We start from the raw sequence: 10,024 nt of genomic DNA, 5'->3' as shown, positions 1-10,024 counted from the left end.
TTAACTGAGTGAGAAGTAGTCGTATGTATCAGTTTGTTTTGGGAGGTATGAAGCTTTAAATACAGGCACAGGCCTAATTGGGAACAATGCAAGTTGGTAATGCATGCCCCACCTGTTTATGCTATACTAGTTGATGTACTTGTTGTCAGAGAGAGTAGCCTACCCAGTGCAGTACCCACTGACATAAGACTGATTGACTAAATATGGAGATATAGCCGGGACCCCTGAAGCTGTTAGAAACTGCTGATGCTGTGTTGTAAATGGGAATACAAGAACGCTCACCCCAAAACACGACCACCCTGGGTCTAATCCAGCGACCTCGGAGTGGTCGCCACTATATTCCTAAACGTAAACTCAGTAAAACTATGCCAAAATCTAGCCTTATTCCTAACCTTAACCTCAGTAAAACGAATACAAGAATGTAACCGCTGGGGGCGAGCGGTCCGCAAGAAAAATGATAGGGAGTACCAAAAAATCCCTAAAGGGGGCGTCAACATGTGTCAATTGGTAGCAGCCGTTGTTGGGTCGGAGGGTACATAACAGCTTGGAGTGGAAACAGAAACAGTGACTTTCTCCTCCGAAAATAGCCGATCTACAGGCAGTGTGCTTGTAGATCAGCTATTTTCGGAGAAACAGATTTAATGTGCCTTTTTCGGACACTTGGACAATGCTGCAGTAGCAGCATGTAAACTTGTAAAGCATTGGTGATTAACAAAATGTAGTTCACCTTTTATGTTATGTGACCAACATCCGAAAATAAAAATGAACTGAACTGAACGTCAGCAAGTACATTCCTCATGTAAAAACATAGTTGGCGAAAAATAAATTCTGATTCAATTTGGTTTGATTCTGAGACAAATAATCATTCGTTGCCACTAGAGGGCAGCGTTGGTGCAAAAAAGGAAAGAACAATTCCTTTCCTCTCTGACACGGCAGTGCATCTGTGTTTATGCTGCTGTGTCACAGCCTAGGAGCACACGGCCCACGGCCACTACTATGGTTTAGGCTACTAACTGACTGGTTTAATAGGTTATTTGAATTTGATTGAATCAATAAACCAATAAACAAATTAATAAACAAAAAAGTGAATTAGTTGCAAAAATGGATACAGACAACTTTTATAATGTATATGACCGCCTACCTATAAGCCTATCTAGACTCTAGAGTTTTCAATTATTATAGTAGGACTATAACAATAGCCACATTTCAGAAGAATTTGTTGCGGAAGCGTTGTCTATAATTGATATAAAATGCCCTACATCCTATGTAGGCCCGTGAGAATTAATTCAAGCAAGTTGAATTCATTTTATTATGTTCTGGCTAGTAAAACCACCTCACTAAATATGTTGTTAACATATAGGCCCATAGGCCTATTTTTTGTGGCCAAAGTTCATACTGTTAAGGCAGGCCCAACATTATAACAAAACAATGAAATAGATGAAGAAATATTAAATTATTATATACATTATTATTTGCCTTTGGTAAATTATTTTGGTGAACTATTTCTTTTTTTTTAGAAACAAAATAGCCTACCAAAAGACCTGCCGCAAAGCCTCTAGGATTTCAAACACAAACTAAAACTTGTTTATGCATGATCATGTAGAGAAGGTCGATGAAGTTATTTAAGTAACAAGTAAACATTTGTTCATGAGCTTTTTTTAAAGATATTTCTAGGCTACAATGAACTACTTTGCGGTTTACTTTTTATATAGGCCTAGGCTAGCATATTGCCCGGCCCCCGAGTGTAAAAAATACAAAAAACGAACAACAACTAGCCTAGTTCTTGGTTCTTCCATAATTCAAGCATCCAGTAAGCTGTATCAAAGTTTTGAATTCGCCTATAACGTTATGTCCTTGAACTTGAAGAACTATTTGAAAGCCGTTCCTGTTAAGTATAAAAGCGGCCTATCCATTCAGCTAATTAGTCAAGTGTCTTTTCGGACTAAATTAGGCCTACATACAAAACAAATAGTGTTTTGTGTAAAGCACACTCTTATGGCTTAAGGAGTTTTCTGTAGATCTTGTTTAAGACATTCTCCTAAGCCTGCTGAGTGCTGAGAAAGGGTTCATGGACAGGTCGACCGGGGCATTAAGGTTATACAAAGGGACAATGCAGAACAGAAAACTACCTGAGCATGTGTGCAGAATAGATGATGTAGAAATGTCTTCCCTTCCCCTCCGAGACGTGTTCTACAAACAAACAAACATCTGTCAAAACAAAAACACATGGGAATGAACGGCCTGTGCTACATCATCACAGACATTACCAAACGATATGTGTCTGAATTGTCTCCCCATTATGGCAGATCGGGAGTTGATAAGGTCAGGTGGGTTTGTCAGTGTCAGTGATTATGAGTGGCATTTTTGTTTTGAAGCGAAGAACATTCTTATTAACTTTGTTTCACAACTATGCAGCCTATAAGCCTATGGCTAACCACTATCATCAGGAAAAGAATAGCCTATTCCATTAAACGATGAAATTCCCATTGAGTACAAATACAAAAGTATATTGGCATCAAAATGTACTTATAAAGTACCAAAAGTAGAAAGTAGGCTACTCATTATGCAGAATGGCCATTTCACAAGTTTTCAAATATATAAAATGTATACAAATCTTTTGAAAATAGCAGATCTACAAGCACACAATGCCTGCATGCATTGTGAGCGTGTAGGTCGGCTATTTTCAAATGGCTGAAATGTATATAGGGTTTGTAATAATCAAAATCTACAAAGTAACTAGTAACTAAAGTTTTCAAATAATTGTAGTGGAGTAATAGCCTACAACATTTGCCCCTGAGATGGAGTAGGCTAGAAGGAAAAGTACTGAAAACTGGAAATACTCCAGTAAAGTAAAAATACCTCAAAATTGTACTTAAGTAGTAGTATTTGAGTAAATGTTCTTAGTTACTGTACACTACTGGATACGACTACAATTTATGGAGTCTGGCAGTGCAGTGTAGATTATTGCCTGCATGCCTAAAAGGCAAAAACATAGTGCGGCTGCGCTTTCCACAAATCACAAACAGTCTGATCAGTGAGCAACGTGTGTGTGAGCAACGTTTGTCGTGTTTGTTGTGCGTGGATCTTCTCTCTCCACAGCAGCTCAGTCATGTGTTCCTCTTCAGCTCCTTGCTGACACAAGTCTACATAAAAGAGAGCTTTTGGGGCCACCAACACCAATGCTCCCATTCAGACGACACCTGGTCAAGTTTGAAAACATGAGCGGGGTATTTGATTTAGAGGCAATTAGAGATGACAACCAGTCTACTACGTCAGGGTGTGCGGGCTATTTTAGGATTGGAATTGAAAAAGACGCGCTAATTAGACCGCAGGCATGTTGTTCTGCTTCACGTGACCCAGCGAGACGCATCGCAAGCTGTTTAACGTCATTAGGAGAACAATTAAAATGTGTGAATTCGTTGAACGGGGTAGGGGTAGGCCTACGCATGCTGATATAAACAGACATTTTAATGCAATGGGATGAGTTATAGGCCTATATGCTGCGAGCCTATATATAGAGCTAAGGGTGCCTTAGTTATAGATAACTTAGGCTAGGCCAATACAAAAAGAAATCTTCCTTGTTCTGGGCTTTTTTACAAGACATGACATCAACAAGACATAACAATAAGACAGACAAACACCAGACTACCAGGCGTGTTAAACATGAGTAATTAGCTAGCTCAGCTATAGCGTTATACACTTGAAGCAATAATTCAAAGCAATCTATGTATTTCTCATTTAACTATACTATAAAATAATAATAATAATAATAATAATAATAATAATAATAATAATAAAATGAAATTGTAATAAATATTTAAACAAAACAAAAACCTGGTAAAACAATTTCAAGTGTTTCGGTCGCCCAGACCTGAACCCACAGAACGTTTTTCTTGCCAGCTGTTTGTAAAGGCTGGATGGCCGGCCCGGCCCCAACAAGACCACCAGACCTATTGCCTGCTGTTCAGAGGCGCAGAGGTTGTTACTTTCAGGGTTCGTTTTATTGGCTGAAAGCAGTGCCTTTTAATATTTGGCTGTTCTGTTGTGCTATAAAGTATTACAAACTTGACTCAGCCATTGACTTTCTTCAAATCTTATAGGTATAGGCTATAGTCTAATGCTCTCATATAGGCTAGAACCCGTTAACCGTGCATGCTGTGCATAACAATCTAGACTTAATGTATGTGTTGTTTAGTGATTTCTATTACTCTGCTGTGTTTAAAAGTGTGTTAAAACACTGTGGCATTCTTTCAACTTGTAGGCTACGGAATAGACATATAACCGGCTGTGTCCAGGCAGGGGCGCCAGTAGCTTAATTAGGAGGATGCCAAATAACCATGCCATTTTAATGTGTGAGTGTTAATTTAACTAAATGTTATCCTTTGTAGTTACACAAAAATAATTTCGTTTTTATTGCTATCGTGTCTTATTTTTAATTAACCTACTAGGCGTTTTCATAAAAAGGTTCCTTTATGTTCCTTCTTTTATCATCTCGTCGCCAGCCAGAATTAGGCTCACTGAGGGGCGTTTTTGATATGAATTAACAATCTGTGATGACATTAACATCAATCTAAACGAACACCAAATGCCAAAGTGATGGAGATAAAGAGTTGCTGATTCCCATAAGACGGATTTACTTGTGTGTCAGATATCATTTGCGTCAATAGCATCTGTACACACCCCAGACACAACCTGGATGCCATCCAATGAGTGCGCTCCAATGGGTGACGTTGCCATTAGGCTACTGGTGGCCTTTCTGTGACTTGCTGTCCTGGGGCAAAGTGCCCTCTCAATGAACCCAGGCTACATGATGCTGGCTCTGATGCACGAGCCTCGTGGACAGCATGGTCCCCCTCTCCTCTTCCAGTCCAGTGTGTGGTAGCTACACACCGCCAACACCCCGATACGCGAGTCTGTTAATTTATCATTTATAATCACAACTACACGAATGAGCTTAATTATATGAACTTTCAGCTGTGTTTAGTTTTGAAATGCCCACAGGCTACATGATGTCACCAAATTACAAATTACGCACGGCCTTTTTCTGTCTCCTTTTTCCTTCTTTTTTTTTTTTTTTTTTTTTTGCCGGTAGGCTATTACATGGTTTATTGTTTAGTAGTTCTATAGTCACTATGTATTTATTTATTTATGTCTGTCTGAAGTGCGCGCGAGTCACATAGATAAAAAAGAAAGAAAGAAAGACGTAACAGCAGAGACAACCCTACATATTTTTCTTTTTTTAGCCTACCTACTCGTTTATGACGTTTTGTATATTTGTCCGTCATTAAATGTTTTGATGAATTTAATAGGCTACACAGGACCCCAATGGAAACATGTGCTTTCTTGGGTTTAGTCCTTTTAGCATCCTTTTTGTATAGAACTGTACTTTCATGGTCTTTTTTTTGCAAACTGTTATTACAACTCCACAAGGTTTCAACTTGAAGTTTAATTACCCGAAACTTAAAGTGTGTGAACTAACACACACTGTTTTGACAGCAGCCCTTTATGTGGATTAGGAGGCGATCCGTCAAAAATGTCTTCGCGTTTATCGAGTGCATTAACGACAATCATTTGGGGATGGCCGCCCGTGCGTATTGCGTGCGCTTTGACGCGCGGGAGCGTGGACATCTTATAGATGGAACATACCGCGCGCAGAGCACTTTGACTCGTTGATCCGTCATGAGGAATGTATTTATGGGCTGGTCTAAATTCATAAAACTGATCTTAATCTGACCTCTGCCCGCTAGTTGACCTCGTGTCACAGGATTGAACCCTGGCTGGCTTTCTTCACACAAGCTGTGATACCCTGGGATTTAACAAATAGAGAAATACAAACCGCTATTATAGCTATAGCCTACGGGTATAGTTATGTTTAAATAACTAGGCTATAACTGTAGGCAGCAGGCAGGCATACATTAACCTTCATTCATACCATATTTCTAGGCCTACATATTGATTGATTGATTGAATACTTTATTATACAGAAATGCAAACAGCAGGGGTACAGTCATATACATTTGGGCTAAAAGGTTAACAAAAAAAAAACCTGCAGGCTATAGGACCACCATTGTGGTCCTATAGCCTGCAGGTTGTCCTTTTGTGTTAATTAAACTCTGAGCGCGTAAATACAACCTGTATATACACATTCGTGTGTATTTGTGGTGTTACAAATGTAAAAACTAGGGGTTTACTGTAACAAACAGAACCACAATAACGCATTATACTGTAGTAGCCTACATCGCTGCAACACAGAAGCATTTCGGGCTATACTATCAGTTTTGCTGTAATCACTCTCTGTGATTCCAACGGGAGTCTGCAGTCTTAATTGTGTGCGAGAGACCATCGTCCATTATCCCCAACAGGATTTGAAACAGGTCAAGAGTTCATTGTGTTTATCGGCTACAACCTACGGGTGATTAAGGTCACAAACTCGGGGATTAGGCAATATTTGAAGGAAAGCGCGGATATGTGGCTGGACACAAACATATAGGCTATAAGGTTTATGTATTACAGCTTTAAGCAAAAATGATAAAATGTCAAACAAATCTGGCCAAATACCACCCATTTAGATTGTGCATAGGCAATCATATATTTTATTGTAGGCTACAAATAACTTACCATATCTTCAAGGCAACAATAAAATGTGCTTTTAACTAAAGGCTGCTATGGGGCAGTTTTTATTGAGTAAGTACGATTAACCTGATATGTATAGTTGTCAATTGACATTTCATTTTAGCAAATAATGCACAAAGCCCTTGGGTTATTTTTGGGTCCTGATGACGTGGAAATGTTTTCCATTTACTTTGTTATTAAGACTAACTGCCATGTGTTAGTTTGTTGTTCGATTGTAGTCTAGTCTGATGGTTATGCGAAAAATTCAAAAATAATAATGTATGACTTATGACTTAGGGCCATATGTTATAAGCGGCTGACAGACACAGATGTTAATGGTCCTATAAGAACTGTCTAATTCTATCCAGAGCAAGGAGGAGGTTGCGTTATTTAAACCCTCTGATCTGACTGATATAATTATCAATGTTTCAGCTGAAATTGAATATATATATATATATATATATATATATATATATATATATATATATATATATATATATATATATATATATATATATGTATATATATATATATATATATACACACAATAGGCCTACATATACAATATAATGTAAAGCCTTATTTTTGTAAGATCATGTGACTATTATAATAATGTATATAGCCTTCGTTGCCAATTAGATGTTTTGCAAAAACATTGTGTGCGTGTGTGTGTGTGTGTGTGTGTGTGTGTGTGTGTGTGTGTGTGTGTGTGTGTGTGTGTGTGTGTGTGTGTGTGTGTGTTGTGTGTGTGATATTAGTAACTTTAACTTTTTATTTAAAAAAAAACCCAAAAAATAATTAATATAACTGTTTAACGCTGTTCAAAAAGTTTTTATTTTATTTTATAGCTACCATTTGTATTTTAAGGGTTATATGGGATTGGGGCCACTTTTTGAAACTGAACTTGCTTTCCTTATCTTTAATATAAAAAGATAGTCGAACACCATTAGAAATAAATAAGGTAGGCTACATGTTAATTTTGGGGTCGATTATTTTTCTATACTGGAAATTTTTAATCTCATCAGTTTCTTGTGCCATAAAGCAAGTATGATGTTAGATTATTTAGTTGTTGTATTCTGTTAGTATACCAGCAACATTAAACATACAGTTACAGAAATCCATGGACGCGATGTAGGCTATAAGATCAAAGTGATCAGGTACCCAATGGTAGAATATCAGCCCATAGCCCGAAGGGAAAGTGGCACTGTGATTGGCTAGTTGCTAATCAGACAACCACACTGACACTAATGCTCCCATTCATTCATAATTTGTGTGTTGTGTGTTGTGCAGTAAACATTCTACACAACAAATAGGTTGTTTAATAGTTATAAAGGGTGTTGATGTTGATCAAAATATGTTGAGAAAAAAAACGAAATGTAGGCCAATCAGGCTAGTAGGCTATAGCCTATAATTGGCCTACATTTATCAGTATATGTGGAATTAAGCACTTATGTAGGCTATAGCCCATGGTTCTCAAAGTGGGGTCCGGGGACCCCCAGTCCCCCACGGGTCTTTGGGAGGGTTCCAGCTAAAGTTATAATATAGCATCAAAAGCAGTTATCACTTTACTTTAACCCAATATCAGCTATTTGAAAATATAGCCAATATGCTGAGCAACGTGAGGCGTTGTGATCTTGGTAATTTTGATGAATTTCTTTTAAACAACACAAATCTTGGTGGTTCCTGTCTAGCACAACATATTTTCCATGGCCAAACAGGCCTAGTGGCCAGGTGGTCTACAAATTAATTTCGGGGTCCGACTCCTTAATTAAAAAGTTTGAGAACCACACTGGGCTAGCCTGTCAAAACGATAATTATAGTATATAAGTAAGGCCTATTATTAAGTATTACAATATATTAAGTATTAAGTATTTTCCCTGTGAGAATAGGCTATATTATGTAAAGAGATGGACTCCATGTTCCAACATAAACTATATAATCGTATGAAAGTTGAAACAATAGAATAGATGGAGTAAATATGCATACAGATAGTTTGATAGAAACCAGAGGTTGCCAGACAACTTTGGTAACCATGGTATCAATTGCCTGTTCACTTGTTACGTCACGTGAATAGACACTATTTAATGCAGAGGTCTTCAACGTTTTTCAGGCCAAGGACCCCCTAGCTGAGAGAGAGATGAAGCAGGGACCCCCATTGCATATTGTGTAAAAGTGTGTTTCAGATGAAACTTTTACTAAGTCAATACTTAGTAAACTTGACCTTTCACTCATCCTATATCACACACAGATTTGGTCAACCCCTGTAGTAACTCTGAGGACCCCCTAGGTGTCCCAGACCCCCCTGTTGAAGACCCCTGTATGTTTGTTGGTCCAGTTCTTGCCCTGATGAAGAGCTTTTGACCAGTCGAAACATGTTGGCATTTTTATAGATTTTTTATTTTATTTTTTAACTTTACTTCCACTCCTCTACATCTTTTGAGTGCTCTGATCTCCTCTTTAGGTCTACGTTCCCGCTGATCAGAAGCCCCTTCAACACACGTTTAAGACATATTTATCTCCTGCAAGAGATAAATATGCACAATGAAGATGCAGTGCACAGACGTCAGTCTCTCTGATAAAGTAGTTGATGATGGTTATCGTATCACAGATGAGACATCAATATGCTTACGTAGATGCACATGTATGTCTGGGTCAAGCAGATGAAGGTCATAAATCATGACAGCCTCTGTGTTTTTTCGTTGCCAGACAACTATTTAGCCCATTGGTTCCCAAACGTTTCAGCTCGAGACCCAAAAGAGACATTTTATGTCTCCTCAGGACCCAAACTACTGAAAATAGCCGATCTACAAGCTCACAACGCTATTTTCACAACTTAATAAAAGTATTTTTTCCCCGTCGATTTCCCCCTTTTTTATGGAAGTCTTCTGAAAAAGTTTGAATTTAGTTTTTAACTTGTGATTTTTTTATTTTATTTTTGAAAATCTGTTGAAAAAACAAAATAAAAAACAAACTCTAGGAAACACAAAATAAATGGGTATTTACTCGCGACCCATACAAATTGGTCCGCAATCCACATATGGGTCCCGACCCACCCACTGTTTGGAGCCAGTGATTTAGCCAGTGACAGAGCGACGCCTCAGGCCATGAGATCTAGCGGTGCGTTCGAAAATACAGCACTGAGCGCACTGGCCAATACAAACTAATAGGCGAGTGTGCTCCGGTGCGTAATTTTCGAACGCGCCCCTAGACTCCACTACTAACGTCCAGTGATGGAAGAAGTAGCCTACTCACTTAAGTAAAGTATCAATACTGCAGCAATGTAGAAATACTCTGCTACAAGTAAAAGTCCGGTATTTAAAATTCACTTGAATAAAAGTACAAAAGTTTTGGCCAAAGTAGGCCTAAGTAGGCATATATATAGGGTTGAAGTGGTCAATGTATATTTTGTAAT

Source organism: Gymnoscopelus braueri (genome assembly GCF_963280865.1).
Source record: "Gymnoscopelus braueri genome assembly, chromosome: 14".
NCBI classification, from domain to species: domain Eukaryota; kingdom Metazoa; phylum Chordata; class Actinopteri; order Myctophiformes; family Myctophidae; genus Gymnoscopelus; species Gymnoscopelus braueri.
Note: the sequence above shows the minus strand (reverse complement) of the source record.